General features: G+C 42.5%; 2 protein-coding genes across 4 annotated transcripts in view; one reads left to right on the forward strand and one right to left on the reverse strand.

Moving 5' to 3' along the window:
- Positions 1-16,586, reverse strand: part of LOC126556435 (uncharacterized) — a 507,197-nt gene that overhangs the window by 351,442 nt on the left and 139,169 nt on the right. The window lies entirely within an intron of this gene.
- LOC126556080 (ubiquitin carboxyl-terminal hydrolase calypso) overlaps positions 1-16,586 on the forward strand; it is a 332,487-nt gene that overhangs the window by 42,868 nt on the left and 273,033 nt on the right. The gene's annotated exons all lie outside the window — the stretch shown is intronic.

The raw sequence follows: 16,586 nt of genomic DNA on the forward strand, positions 1-16,586 counted from the left end.
TGTCATGATTTACACACACACAAACACACACACATAATCTTATCTGTTCGCGAACTGATAGGTCAGTTACTGGTGTAGTATGTAAACAGTTGCAAGATAAAAAGCACGATAGGGGTGAGTACGGAATGGGGTAAGTGGCACGTTAAATGCCTCGTGATAAATTCAGAGACGGTTTGTTTGCAATGGCACTTCGGGTTGGACGAACTCAGTGTCATACAAATTGATGTTCGAAAATGTACTCTTTATATTGAGTCAAGTCGACAAAGTGATGCTGTTTTACATTATGTACAACGTGAATACTGTTCAAGACATTTGCTAAAGGTAAAGGGCATTTGTGATGAGAAAAGGCACAGATGAAATTTGGTGGTTGTTGATGAATGACTTGCCGATCGTAGGTGCTTGAAAAGTTGTTTGATAGGAAACAGTTTTCTAATCAATATTATGTAATTGAATTTATAAAACAATAGGTGTTCTTGATAAGATAAGCTCTTGTTTATCTGTCCTCGTCGACAAGTGCCATAAGATGTAGCAAACGGATGCGTTACTGGAATCACAGTCTGTTAGAGAAGTTTGAACCATTGATTTAAATTATGACGTTATGTCAAACCAGTTTGGTTAAAATTCTTACCTTCCTTGACAAAGCGTTACTAATAGATCTCGAAATCTCATACCAAGAATCTATCTAGCAAGAGATCTCTTCCGCTATGGGAACTCATCTGCTTAAAGATTTCAAAGTCGAAGGAGCCTCGTCGACCAACTCTCATTGTTTAGCTATAATCTAAAAAGCGGATATCCATAGAGCCCTAAAAAGTTTCAACAGTCATTTTTTACCACAGGATTTATCAAGATACGGCACCATTACCGTATAATCATTCTTAATTAAAGAAAAAAACAATTCTTCTGCTTCTGCCGATCTCCGACAGGTCTCCCTTCACCTGATCTAGCCAACGAACTCGCTATGCTCCCCGACGCCTCGTGCCGAACTAGGGGTCGCTGACGAATACCTTCTTGGCAAGGCATGAGTCTGGCATCCTCATAACATGCCCCAGCCTTCATATCCTGTCAGTCTTTGCTACCGTCAGGATGTCCGGTTCTCCGTATAACTCAGCAAGCTCTTGGTTCATCCTTCCTTGATTTTATTTTGTCTGGATAGTCAGTCCTAAGCGCAAAGAGTCCGGTCCAGACATGTTTCAATACCCAGACCTGCCGCATGAAGACGGATGCTGCTATCGTCGCTACCACCAGCTTGTCCCGTAATCGTAGGGATAATGCACGAGAGAAGAGGAGAAATCTGAGAGTTAGAGCAACGCACAGAGTCCGCGAGTTTTCTCAAGCTAACACCGAGAGGAGGCGGTCGCTTACCAGAGCGGAAGATGCCTCGCTTTTAGAGGACATCACCTCGAGACTGTGGGAGCAACCCCCCACAGGGAACGCCCGTGCGGGAATAACTGGAGGAGGGAGACGGGTAAACAACTTTGGTTTGAATAAAGAATACCTGTAATTGTTAAAAAAAAGTTTGTCCCGTACCATTTTTTAGCTTCTTTAATGTAGGATAAGGCTCTTTGATGTGTTGAATAATTTGAACATCACGGGTACGGAGATCAGAAGGGTACAAATCCTATCCAGATCGTTCCCTGGTAGTGAAAATTGGCAATCCAACTACGCGGTATCAAAGAACCTAATAAGCCATTTGATGGATTTTTTTGCATTTGAAGAACTCTTTGAGTATTTCCCAGCATCCCTGGTTTCACGGGGTCCCGGTAGATCGTGCGTTTATTCGCATGATGTCGAGACTTATGTCGAACCATTATGCGATGAACGCACATCTTCAACGTAGTATAGGTAGCGCCGACACCAAGGTTTGTAGCTGTAGCAACGGATACCACGACATTGACCACATCCTCTGGTCATGCGTGGAGTTCGACGTGTCTAGACCCGGACTCTTAGCAGCCGTTCGGGCATCAAGAAGATCCCCGGCGGTACCAATGCGCGATATCCTGGGACAGAAAGACTACTTATGCGCGGATTTTGTTTGACTTCGCCAAAGAGATGGGAATCGTCCTTTGATCCCTTCCCGTAGACTGTAGCGGATTATAGTTTGTTATGTTTATTTGTTTTTTGCTTTTTATTTATTGTTTTTGTCTGTTCTTTGTTTGTTACACGTTCGCAACGGTGGCGTCGATATGAGCCGGTCGCTATTTCGGCCCCAGAATCGATAAAAGTTGGTTTAGGAGATCTGAGGTCGTAACTGGCGACCTTGTCGTTGGCGGAATGTCTGGGTTCGTTTCTGCAATAACCTTACAAGGTTATTGTGGCTATCGGCTCCATGCGTTTTGCAGGGGTCAGGGTCCCCAGCGACAACATTAGATCTTTGAACCAATTGAATTAGGGTTGGACGACGTGTATTTGTGACTGGCGGCTTAAATGTTGGTTGTACTTCACAAAATTGGACAGGCTTTCGGACTCGTGCGTTCTGCCAATGGTGGGGCCGCCAGCCACAACATGCTAATGCTGGCAACTATATGGTGTGATGAACACCTAAGAGTATCCACAAGAAAAGGGGTTTTCTTGGGAGCCTCCACGGCACGATACACCAAAGAGGCGCCAACTCCTTAGCAGCCATAGAGAGGACAATTTTAGAACCATACCTGGCAGTAACAACTTCCACAACCGAGCTCACCCGCGATAAGGTGCTCTTGAATTGTGGGAGAAGGAAATGTCTATCCTCCAAATAGGATATAAGTTTGATGAATTATTAAGATACATTTAAGATTAGTTTTTAAGGACTAATTTTAACTCTTTGAGTGTTAAGCCATTTGATGAAACTCGTTGAGTGTTAATATTGGCTACTTATTCGCGTGGATAAAAAGGGTACCGACAATTTCAGAAATAAAATTATAGGCCAATCTAAAATGATCATAATGTTTCAATAACAAATTATCGCCGCATTAAAATCACACAATGTGAACGCGTTCTCATCGATTCGGTTTAAAAAATAATCGTTGTTGATATTTATTTAATACTTCCCTCATTTTCGTTTTCCTTCCACCATTGTCTTTACCCACTACAACCTCTGCCTTGCCAATGCATATGTTACAGTTGAGCTTCATGTGCCCTGTCCAAACCGAAAGGCCCTCTTGTGATCGGCTTTCCTACAACACAGCTCTTCTAGCTGTGGTTAACTCATTATTTCATGTCATTTGGATTTCGAAATGAAACGAAAAGAGTATCCTTCTCCCGTTCATTTTCCAATCCTTCTTCTCCACGCTGGAGGAATGGATTGCCCACCGAGTGTCGAGTGTTAATATCTTTTTAATATTGATAAAATATCAAATGAATCGTCTGCAAAAGCGTAAGCGTGCGAAACAACCGACCAACACGGCTGGCCGCTGTTTCTGGGTCGTCCCCGATGCCGGACGTTTGAAATGGAATTTAAAATTTTATCTGTTGCTGACAACCAGAATTAAAATACCATATTTGCATACCCGAAAAATGGCGAAATAATGATGACGTTCACCGCGCCAAACGAAGGGGAGAATGCGTACATGCCTAAGGTGGGAGTGATGATGATGATGATAATATGGTTAAGTGTAATTTGCATACATGAACGCGAAACGAGTTTCATCATGCATCATCATCGTACAGAAGCAACCCTTTCGAGATAATGCATCGGAGCACCTACGTACAGAAGGATAAAAGTGAACATTATTGTTGTCGTGCAGCGGTCGGATCGGATCTCCTAGAATGTTCCGAAGCTAATACCGGCGGACGGAGGCCCTAAAATGGTTCTAAATATTCCTCCAAAACGATGCGTCGCTGTGGTTCAAACGGCGCGCGTGGAATATGGTTCCTTTCGGTAGCACATATTCTCTAACAGACTAGCTTCTAGCTGGAAGCTGGCGCGTACGCGCGTTTAGCGCGTACGCCTGTGGACGGATAATTCAACCGAACTGGCCGCCGGTACACACAAAGAGCTTTCAATGGACGGACGGATGCGCTTTCAGACCGGCGTGAGATAACGCAATTATCAAATTTATACTGCATTATGTAATTTTGGCAAAATGTTTTCACGCTGCTAGCGCGTAGACCGACCGTGTGAGGCGTGATACTGAAGTAAAACTGGATTCTATCAAATTGGTTCTGTTCCGTATAGAGCGATGACAGCGATCCTTTAGGCATAATAGGTTGTTTAGGGTTTGGTGGACAGGTTTGGTTGGAAAAGCTAATAGGTACTGCAGGGTGAGTTATCAATACACTGCTAAGCGTTACTGAATAGCTTTGCACAGTTACTGGAGTAAAATGGCTTTGATTGGCATATGAATAGAAGCAACACAATTGTTTCAGTTATATAATTTACCAGTTCGTTTGGTACCTTTTGGCTAATTTTTAATTTTAGAGGTAAAACACAGGATGAAAAGAATCTTCCCATCTGATCATCATAATGAGACGCTTGATTGGAATGCGATAGAAAAGTGTATGTAATTCTTATGCATTGGTGTATTTTATAGGGATTACAGTAAAAGTTAATAACCTAAATGATTAAAATTAGCTCCTAAATTTGGGTTGTTACGGGCGATCCGCTGGACAGGCGACTACGGCGCCGGTTTTGACACGACAGGGCTGATTTGTTTGATTCATGGTGTCCGATTTTAATTCTTACAGTTGAAAACAAATCATTAGTTACCTTCGAATAAAGTAACGTACAGTTGTTTGTAATATTAGTGAAAAGGTTATGCTGATGACTGATTTTTCAAACATTTGCGGGGGGTTTTTTTGGTTGTAAGAAAATTTCATAAATTATAACCTTTCTTGTTCGATAACGGGTCCTTCGTAGGATGACTAAGTATTTTATATTCGATCCCATACCTAATCTTTAAGCCAGGAAAGCTTGTTAGTAATTCAGAGTGAGTCGTTAATTCGTTAAAAACGAAGGAAGTTGAGAGACTTGAACCTTATGCAGAAGATAGCCCTATTAAATGGGTTTCTTCTGCCTAAGCTATGGTACGTGGCATCTGTATGTGGCACCAGAGCCATTGACATAGCAAAGGTCTCACTGACGATTGGGTCATTCCTTTGGCAAGGATCTGGAGGCATTCGGCATACCTCTCTTACATTTAGCCTTACCCCGGAACCGTGGAGGGCTAAATCTGCATATTCCGGCCATCAACACCCAGGCACTGCTGACCAGCAGGTATGTCGCAGAACAGGACTATCTGCGAGTCGGTGGCCAGCAAATTTTGTACGCGGGAAACCCGCCGAACATCAACTCTGTTCCAACAACTTACCCGTGCCTCAGAAAGGTTGTCATGCAGCTAGCATACATACCAACCAAAACAAATAAGATCACCGCCCTAGCGATTCGTCGGATGTTAGTTGAGAGGCTTCCCGACACAAAGGTCGAGCAGGAATCTCCAACCGTAAACTGGCGACTAGTGTGGAGCAACATCGGTTCGCAACGGCTGTCTTCCAAACAGAGATCAGTCTTGTACTTGCTGGCACACAATAAAATAGCTCACGGAGAGCTATTTTCCAGGATGAATCGTGGATCCTCAGCTTGCGCAGAGTGCTCCCAGGTGGATACAAGTGAACACAAATTTGCTTTGTGTTCCAGAGTGTCCACAGCCTGGAGTACTCTGATGCAAGCTATCCAAAACGTCGAGCCCTCACTTACTCCCTCATTCCAATCCCTCCGCTTACCTGTCCTAACAAATGTTAGTAAAAGTAAGCGGATCCCCATCCTACGTTTGTTTGCTAACTACATCATCCACATTGTTGGAAACAACAATGCTGTGATTGATGTAGAAGTCCTTAAATGTTCATTGTAACCTTTGTAGTTGATTCTCATATCCAGTTTTTGTTTTCTTTAAATTGTAAACTAGAATTTAAGGTATTTTATGTTTTTTTTCTAATAAATGTTTTATAAAAAAAAATAACGGGTCCTTCGTAGGATGACTAAGTATTTTATATTCGATCCCATACCTAATCTTTAAGCCAGGAAAGCTTGTTAGTAATTCAGAGTGAGTCGTCAATTCGTTAAAAACGAAGGAAGAGGGCTTCGTTGTGATAGTAATGTCATCGGAATGGACCGAAATAGTTTCAGCTGTAGGTCAAAACAGTAATAGGATGTAAAAACATTTCTAAAGCGGCCCGAACGAAGAACAGGTCTGAGCATTCGCAACACAAAATCACGTGTTCCAATTATAGTTAAAACTCCAAAGAATTTGATTAAAATATTTTATAATGGACTTGGTTACAAATTACCTATTCCTTTGCGATAAAAATAATTCTTTCTGTTTTCTAGCGACTTATAACGAATTACTTTGGCGTCCCACAATATTGCATGAAACTTTTTTAATTAAAAAAAAAAAATTCTGCGCTTGGTAAAAACTGCTGTTCATGAAATCTAAGACTCGTACTGCTAGTTACCATCACTTCACATAAGTTAATTTGATAGTTTGTTAATTTATTTATCATTTCAACGGATTTTGAGGCCCTGTTAAAGCACCTAAAGCTATCTTATTTTATAATACGAAAGGCTGAATAAGGCAAAGACGCTAACGAATACACGGACCCACGGGTACGAAAATAATTGAAAAAACGCGGTACGTGTCAAGTTGGGCTCATAGCGGTACGATACGATACGTTCCTCAACGGCCAGTAATCTTCTAGCTCGAAGAGTTCTCGCACGTACGTGAAGGCTAATTGCAAAGAATAGAGCCGGCGAGTCGATCCGATTGCCCAAAAGGCCCACTACAAAGGAGTCCACCAGGAACGTAGAGCAAATTTCGTGAATTTTCACTGGATGGCCTGCAAACGCGCCAGAGACCGAACAACAGTAGGCCACCAAACTACGGATGCGAGCAGTAGAGCGTTTTAGACAAAGTCGAATCATCTATATATTGCTTTAACAGGCCAATCAGCTGGATACCTCTTGTGACTATGTGCTCCAATTGGTCATAGAAGTTCAATTTATCGTCAAGGAGCCCTGCAAGGTCCCTGACATAACGTTTACGTTCAATGACTGCACCGTTCAGGTTGTAGGATTGAAGCTCTTTCTGATAAGAGTCATAGTAGTGACTTTTCGACGCATAACTCCAGGCTGTTGTAACTAAATCACTTCATGTAAGTTGTCATCACGACGAGAAGATGCCTTGTAGACTTTCAACTCTCTATGTGGTTCAGGATAACAAGAAAGCAAGGATCTCTACTCTAAAATATATCTTCTTGCAGTCAACTGTACATACACATTAAAGCTTCTCTCGCCATGTTGTATCCTGATAAATGCTCTTTCACCGAAAAACTAAGATTTCAAATGAACTGTCTTCAGGTGAAATTCTACACGCAGCAAGAACGTCTATTGAGGTGTTACCTTTCCAGTCCCGTTTGTCAGTGGTCCCTTTTTTCCACATGATGCAGCAATAAGGCTTTCTATGTCACACAGGAAAAGGGAAAAGTTCTAATGTGGATGAGTTTAGCGTTGCTTTCATCCCCAACAAAACCACCAGACAAGGATGGTGTGCGAGGAAGAAAAAAAAAACAACCCATTACGTAAATTCCCTCGAATGTATTATAGAAAATGTTCCAGAACCGTTCCTCATATTTATCCAACGTGTGCAACTCACACAAAGCACTGTGAAGCAGGGGGGTTTGAAAATGATCTGCTTTCGAATGCAGAAATATACATAATATTTGTACATACTATCCAATGCCTCATATCCGCCCAATTCGGCCTTACCCCCGTCTTCACTGTTCTAGGTATTCTCGTTCCCGTTTACGGTCCCTTGTCATCCCCATCTCCCGCACACGCGTTGAAAATTTTGACAGCTGTGTCTACCGTAGCGCCTGTCTCCACCGTTGTCTGTTTTGGCACCTCGGGGCCTAGCTATCTCAGAGCAGAAGCGAATGAGCTTGTTTTATCGTGCCAATACACAGACACGCACATACACACACACATACACACACACACACACACACACACACCCACATACAGTGTGTTTGGTTTTCTTCATGCCAGCTTCACACCCGGGCGTGCCCTTTTCAAGACAAATCCGATTTTCGTTTTGGGTGAGAAATGTTTTCACGAATTGTCGTCAACGGTGTGCCCCGGACGGAAATGGATGGTTCTGCAGCTTGGCGCACGGTGGCATACAAATTCTGGCAAGGTGTGGGTACCAGCAATGCAGGCAGGCAGGTTGGTTTATGTTCCTGGTTGGAATGTGGAAGATACTGTGCCCCGGTGGTACTGTTTCAGGTCAAAAGGAACAAAGTGAGCTTAGATTTATTTAGAAAGCTCAATCTCTACAAACACTTACCACTACGAGGAGCCCAATATTCTACGGCAAAGAAGGCGAGAGATCAGGAATCGTCCACAAGGATCGCTTGAAGGGAACTCTGTGTTCCGTGATAAAGTTGCTGGTAAAAGTCCATGAAGCTTCAATGCTTTTGATTTCGAGCACAATTTAAGATGGTGTACGTTTGCGGTCGCTACTAATGCCTGCTGTTTACAGTGCTTTGAAAAGCTATCATCCGTACGTGTGCGTGTATCAAAGGAACAATGTTTATATCATGTGGTCCTGGGAGTGAGTGAAGCGAGCTCTGTTCAGAAACAAAAACCCCCAAAAAAAAGGGGATATAAATTTTATCCTCTAAAAGCTCCCAAAATAAAGGCATAACTTATGTTGACCATGAAGGTACGTACAGGTTATGCGCGCGCTAGAACCCGAGTGTATGTGAGTGTGTTTGTGTGTGTGTGTAAACGTTTTTAGAACAATCTCCAAAAGTGCACCATCGAAGTAGGCGAAGAAGGCGAAGCAATAACAGGCCTGCGCCTGCTGCAATCGGTCGGAAAACGGTGACGATTTAAGCTGCCTTGGCCCATAATGCTGTTATGTTGTGTGTCGGTTCGTATTGCTATTATTATTGTTATTATTAGCAGTTGTATTATTATTGCTACTGTGTACCAACCATTTTGGGTATGGTGCTTTAGTGCTGAGCGTGGGAAATCCCGTTCCTGGCGCGAGTTGGAAAATGCAAATAGCAGCTATCCACCGCTTCGAAAAACGCATCAGCAACAAATATAAGCACCTGGGGAAGAAAATGGTGAAGAAGACAGTGAACGGGGGCACCATTTTGGAAAAGCTGCTGAGGCACGTGCTACTACCATGATGGTGTGTGTGTGTGTGTGTGTTGCTAAAACAATCCTTTACCTGCTCCGGGCGAATGGTGGGTAGGATTTTCGGGACACCTACTATTACGGCACACGAACACGGACACAGGTACGACGCACTAAACGGTGGCATTCAAAAGCTGGCTGGTGCATATTCCACTTTGCCTTTTTCACCGACTAAACAGCGAACGAGGTTCGGAAGAGCGCGCGCACGATAGGGAAAGGTGGAAGATGATGAGGGAAGGAAAATATATTGTTTTATATGAACTGCTATAAATCAACAATTCACAAGACGATGGAAAATTTATATCGTTCCCTCGTGTGGGGAGATGAGGGAGGTGTCATGGGGACGAGTGCGCGATAAAGGGTTGGGAAAGGGAAGCGACAGAAAGGGGTATGTTTCACTGTACAAAGTGCATCGTTGGAGCCTACCGCGCTGACATAACACATGCCGGGTGTGTGGCACGTCGTTACACAACCGCCACATATACATACACACACACACACACACCACAATAGTAAGGATGAAAGAAAATGAATTTAACATCCCTACACGAGTGGGTCGCTGGGGGTGGGAGAGAGAGGAAGCTTTGCAGGGATTTATTTTGGCTTTGCTTTGCTCGGCAAACGATTTTCTTCCTGTACATTTTTCTCACTCCTACCCTCTGGAAGGGGACCGAGAATGATTTAATTTCAATCCGTATCGAGAATAGCGGTCTCATCCATAGAGGAAAGTGTGTTACATTTAAATGCGGACCCGAATCAACGCTGGCGGTAGTAGCATATTTGCATACATTTGAATGGGTTACGTTGGTGTGACTCCGTGTGTATGTGTGTGTGTGTGTGTGTGACTGCAAGAGAGGTCAGGACTAGGTCAGGTGATGATGATGATGGTCCTTCCATTCAGTCCGGTGCTCGACAAAACGTGATAATTTAAACAAAACTCAATGTTTTTCATGTACAATCCTCTAAAAACAGGAATGAAAGCGCTAGGACAAGCAAGAAGACATTAAAATACGGTTCCTAACGTCCATGTGTGTTTGTGTGGCACCACTTTGAAGGTGCTGTACAAATGTTTGGATGGTAACTCGATGATCTTTGCCACTCCGGTGTCTGCTCTGTGCAACTGTGTTTTACGGCTAATGGAAGGATGGGCTGGGACAAAATTTTCACCGCCGGAAAATCAACACAGACACAGAGATAGTGTATGTGTGTGTGCAAGATCCTATGCATGTGTTGATTTTTATGTGCGGAGAGGATAATATTGCATTATGCTGTGATTTAAATCTGTTTCAATGCTCGCCGGAGGATATGTAAAGGAATCGTTGGTACCTTTAAGCGTATTTTTTATGTTTCTGATTTAAAAAAAAACTTAATAAGCAAGAATTAAATACACATAAATATAAAAATGAAATGAAACAATTGCATACTTTACGTGTTGCAGAAAACATAACTCATGATGAATTACTAAAGTTTTTATTAACATATATTTTCCTTTTCAATATTTATTTTTATTGTTTAGAGAAAAATTAAAATAAAGCATTACTAAATTGGGTTTTTAAAAGTATAACTTCAATGAATTTGTAAAGTAAGATCTAAATAAGTGAAAACACTTTTGTGAATTATATTTATTATGAAGTACGACGGCGCGTCGCAGTATTGTCATTATGAGTCTTATTATTAAATCTTTAATACATAAGACACAAAATATCAACTCATTTTAGCAATAAAAACTAAGTTTTCACAGAGGCGGATTTAGCCTTTCTGAGGCCCTAAGCAAAAATGCTCCTTTAACCGGGGAGCAAAAGCGAATTAAAGCCCTTCGGCGGCATGGATATCGGAGCGCTACACTATCAACATCAGAAGTGTTGAGTAGGAGAGCTGCTTTTCTTGAGGCAGCGATCGTGGCTTGATTGATCATCCATCAGGTCCGCCAATATTTACAACAATCAATTCGTTTTGGGCTCCAGCTCGGTGTGGGAAACTCACGCGGCCGCTTAATCCGCTTATACGATCAGCCGATGAGGTTTTAGCTTGTTTTGGCATTTTATAATAAGATTTAAATTTGCCATAAATAACATTTAAAAAACAAGAAACCAGATTGAAGAAACCAGATTAACAATTCAACCTGGAACCTAAAAAAGTTGAATTGTTAAGGGCTGCGCCTGAAGTTGATCGCACCTTTAAACTGATCCGTAATGTTGCCTATTTTAGGACAAAGTTTAGTATCGATAACCGAAATAAATGGTATTTGAAAAATTTCTTTAAGGAAGCCTCTAAAGAGCATAGAATAGAAGGCCTTACTGATTTAAAATATAAGCTCTCAATCAGTCATGCTACAGTTTGAACAATAACCGGGTTAGGACCATACACCGCTTAGGCATGGATCTTGTAAACCTGACGGAATCCTGTGATCCGCGCTCGACAGGTAGATTATCAGAAGGAATTTTGTCCTCCAATGAGGCTCATTATGAGCTATTCGCACCATTGTGCAGCAAAAATAAAATAGTCTGATGGCGATGGCCCAAATTTTAATTTTTGACGCTAGACCGCATCTATTAAAAAATTGATCCATGACAAGAACAAGCCAGGCTGTTTTGATGCGGGAAAAGTAATTAAGTAAAATTAGAAACATTTAAGCCCAGTGGATCATATTTAGAGCCGCCTTCTTCTATCCCAACTAACTGGAACAGCCACCCAAGGAAGCCATAAATTGCACACTGATAACTCGTAAGGTCGTAAGGTTAAAACAGATAAAGCTACTAAAGAGGAGAAGGATGAACAGCTCAATAACTCGTTTTGTCAAGATGAGTTTTATTTTTGGTTATATTATAATCAAAAGATGGTAAAATTACAACAGTCATTCAAGGATAGGATGAAAATACTGAAAACAATCGAATCAAATGTGAGGTTGTCTGCATATCAGTAGAACTGTCAGTTTTATGACTAATTGACTCCATTCGAGAAACTACTACGTTATACATGCAATTATACAATACATTCACTGATAACATACAAAAAATGGATTGAAAATAGAACACTTGCGAAACACTCGATGCAGCTGGCCTTACAAACGGACGAAAGTCCCACCGACCTCGTGTCAAACGGAACGGTCGTTGAAGACTATCGTCCGTCCGTACCGTACCGTAAACGGAGCGTAGATAGATAATGTAACTTTGGCACTCGTGGACTTTCCCAACATCACAAACTTCACACACACACACATGTTTACTTCTCGCGGTTACGCACAAGCAAACGATCGTTAGTGACAATTTCCTTCCCCAGTAGTAGCCAGTCAGTCATTAACAGACTTTCGTTCTGATGGGAAAACTAAACCAAAAACCTGTGGAAAACTAATTAGATAAGTTTTTTTGTTGTGCTGTTGCTTGGTCTGGCTTGGTCTTATTTTATTTCATTGCTGACCGAAGGTGGAGCAAAGTTTGTGGCATTAGTATCACAAACCCAAACGTCTGCTACGTTACTTTACGCACTGAATTTATGCAATCATTTTCTCACCGCTTGCTGTGAACCGTGAGTTAGAGGGTTTATTCACTGCGTCGAAGAAACATTTCCATGGCACACTGAGCAAGTGAGGCAATGGAACACAAAAACACACATTTTTATCGACCCGCGTTAACGTTTTGCTTGCGCTTTCTGGAGGGGTCTTTGTGCGCGCGGTTTTGCATGATGGCTGGAAATTAATTACCTAAAACTTCCACTGACAATTCACCCTTACCATTTGCTTCACGTATTTGGCCTTATTCGAGCGATCAAGTACACCCCCACCGAGCGCTGAAGAAAGGCACACCGCGCGGCGCATATCCTTGGCGAATAAAAAGCGCGAAAACAGTAATCCAATATCCTTCTCATAATCTCATTAAAAGCTTTCTCGGTCGCAGTAGCCCCCAATGGATCTGCATTTTAGCGATCATCTGTGGAAAGAAGAGTTGGGAAAGGGAAATGGTTAATAATGGCGCTTTTTTTTTTTTGGTTCGTGCTTTCTCCCTCTCCGCACAGCACAGCGGTTAGCGCTCTCCGTGGAGAATATTTCTCCACGTCATTTTACTTTTCTACTCGTCTTCATTGTAGTCCACTTTCCAGCCTATGGTAGCACACTGTACGGCACAAACACACAGCAAACTGACGAATTAGCTACTGCAGTGAACTAAATTGGCTACGCGAAACAGATACTCTGGGGTCCCCGTGCTGCAGCACTGGGCATCCTGCTTTGTGTATTATTTATTACGTTTTTTTTTTCTTTAATAGTTGACCAACATGAGGAGGAAATAAAAAAAAGCTTTGGTCAGAACGGGAACACTCCTTCATAACGCACGCAAGAAGCAGGAGGCGTGGAAATTAAACCCTTGAAAATGGCAATAAAGTGGCATAATAAGAAAAAAGCGCACTGTTCCCAACTGACAACTGGTCTAAAAAAATCGCTATAATTTTGGAAAAAATGCTCGAATCTAATCGAAACTGCTCGTTTCATGCTCAAATCTGTCGAAAATATGAATGTATGCGTGTGTAACGGTTTTTCAAGCAAGCTATGATGACGTATCGTCTTTGTTTACATTTTCCAAGCCGCATGGTGTCTCGATACAGCGGTAAGCTTTAACTTTATTTCTACGTTTGGAATGGTTAATTTTTCTATTATTTCATATCAGTGAGCATTGTGTGTGAGAGCAAGTGATACCCTGTGATGAGAGTAAAGTGAAATTTGTTTCGTAAGGATTCGTGCATAAATTGGGACCGGCTTCATAATCCTAAGTGGTGACCGGCAGAGGGCATGATTCCCTTTCCCAAGAGGTTCCCTGTATGGCATCCCTATGGTGAAGATTCTCTCTCCAGCGAGGCCTTCCTGGACGATGAGACCCACCCTGTTCCCCGATGTACCCTGGTGCGTGAAGCATCCTTGGTCGGCGAGGCCCCTGGCGGTCGCCACCGCCGCCGGGTGATGCTGGACAGGAAGGTGCTATCCGAGGTGCTGCTGAGCAAAACAGTTTATCGGTAGGTGAAGGCCGGTATGCTTTTGGTCTGTTCACTAGCATTAAATGAACCCTTTTTTTGCAGGAAATGCAGCCGTGCCGGGTGATGTTGCATAGGACGATGCTGATTTGATGGTGCAACTTTGATGGTTATGGTTTGATGGATGGTGCAGGATGGTGGGCTATGCTGTTGGGTGATGCTGAATGGGAAAGTGCTGCTGAGTTAGAAAGTTTAACGGTAGGTGCAGGCCGGTACATTTTCTCGATGTTAACGACCATTGTTTTAACCCTTTTTTTGCAGGAAATGCAACCATGCCTTGATGTTGTAGCTTCGCTTGATGCTGCTTTAAATGGTGCAGGATGGTGTGCTATGGTATTGGGTGACGCTGAACGTTAAGGAACGGTTAAATCATCGAAAGGAACGGTTAAATCAAGGAATGTAACGGTAAGGAGGACCGTATGCGGGAAAAACTGCGTAGCGAGATGCTGAAAACGGCTTGAAATGGGGCGAGCGCAGGAAACAGGAAAAGGCAACGTTGAAAAGTCAGGCGGAAGAGTTGGACAATGCTGCCCTCAAGGTACACCGTGACCGGGAGGAGGAGATGAAAAAAGCGGAAGCGGTGAACAATCGTGACGAGGCGGAGGAAACGTTCCGAAAGTACGATTCGAACCAGAATCAAATGCTCGAGCTATTTGAACTGCAGACTCGGATCGTGTTCGACCGGAACCGTCACGGTGCGGTAACGGAAGATGAGGCACGCGTATGTTATGTTGGCCGCGTATCAAACCATTTCTTATGATGGATTCCGGACTGTTCAAAGCACCGGACGGAAACCATGAAGGTGGTTGAAGAAGCGGAACTACAATCGGAAGGGATGTACGATTTGGAGGGTAGCGAAGCCAACGATCAAACCGGGCAAGACGGGCAGTACGGGGATGAGGAATATCAGCGGTTCAACGTCCACGAGGAGGATCACGAGGCTCTGGACGAGCACGACGGAAGAAGATGAAGGCGACGATGTTGGCGAGGGAGAGATTGAAGAAGCGGCACGGGGAGCAGCCGCAAAACCGGCAGTAGAGTATGATCCCGTCACGCAGGATCTGATTAAGATCCGATCAGCGCAACCAGTACATGGAGGCCGATCGGTGCTGCTGAGCTAGAAAGTTTAACGGTAGGTGCAGGCCAGTATGCTTTTTGGATGTTGACATTGCATTGCATTAAATTAACCATTTCTTTCTTTGAAACAACGATGCCGGATGGTCCTGATGCTTGTGAAGTATTCGGTGCATTTATTTTTTGCGGCCCTACAATCGTTCTACCAACTATACCAACTCCTGCAGCAACGATGCCGGATTGTTTTGACCTGGCGACCGGTGACGCCTCCTCTTTATGCTGATCTGCGACAGCCTGGCCTTCAGGGCAAGCAATGTATCATTGCTGGATGCCGATGCTTGCTCGGAAGCTTCTATTTTGAGTGGCGTTGCCTGAAACATTTTTCCTTTACGGAAGTACGGGTAAGATAAAATTTAACTGCTAATACGTACAAAAAGCTTTTAAACAACTTACCGTTTTGTTTTCCGTTTGCAGGAATATTGCCTCAACGTGCTCTAGTGGTTATTTTTCTGAATAAAAAAATGTATGAACACCGTGTGTTTGTTTTGTTTTTGTTTTGATTTGTGCCGTCATTAGCCGTTGGCTTTTGACGGCTTTGGTTTGACAGCAAGAAACGAGAAAAACTGCATGATAAAAGGCTTTTCGACTGGTATAATCTTACTTAAACCGAGGCGGTTTAAGGAAGGTTTAAGAATGCTGTTTAAGGAAGAAACCGCTCGAAATCGATAAAAAGTAGCTATAAAATGTCAATAGGGTTGTGAAAGTAGCCTGAATGTTTTTTTTTTATAGTTGCTCGTTTTTCTCTATCCGGATTATTTAGCTGAACTTTTCATATTTCGTTGCTTTCGTACGTTTTCCCAGAGTTTGTCTTTTTTGCGAGGTTAGATGAAAGGTATGAAATGTCGTTGACATTATGTTTAGAGTGATTTAATACTTTGATACATGGAGGACAAAAAGGATCTTATACTGATTATTATGATAGTTAAGTGCATATATGTATTTGAATAAATGCTTTTATGTACCTACAATAGTGCTTTATAAAAACGAAATTTAATGAACAGAAAGAAAATAAATTAAATAACTAAGTTCATTCTGGCGCAAACTATCAGCAAATGAGAGTTGTAAAGTTATTTCTAAATTATCTTTGCAATTATTATATCCTCCTTATCTAACACCCATTCATAGATGAATTTTATTCAGATATTCGTTCAAGGGATTGACAATACAACATTGTACCGCCATAGTTAATTAGAAATAAATAAAAAGTTTGTTCAAGAGAACGGTTTTATCGCAAGGTGTTGACCGTTTCAATTGTCGTCTG

This window comes from Anopheles maculipalpis, chromosome 2RL, assembly GCF_943734695.1.
Source record: "Anopheles maculipalpis chromosome 2RL, idAnoMacuDA_375_x, whole genome shotgun sequence".
NCBI lineage: Eukaryota > Metazoa > Arthropoda > Insecta > Diptera > Culicidae > Anopheles > Anopheles maculipalpis.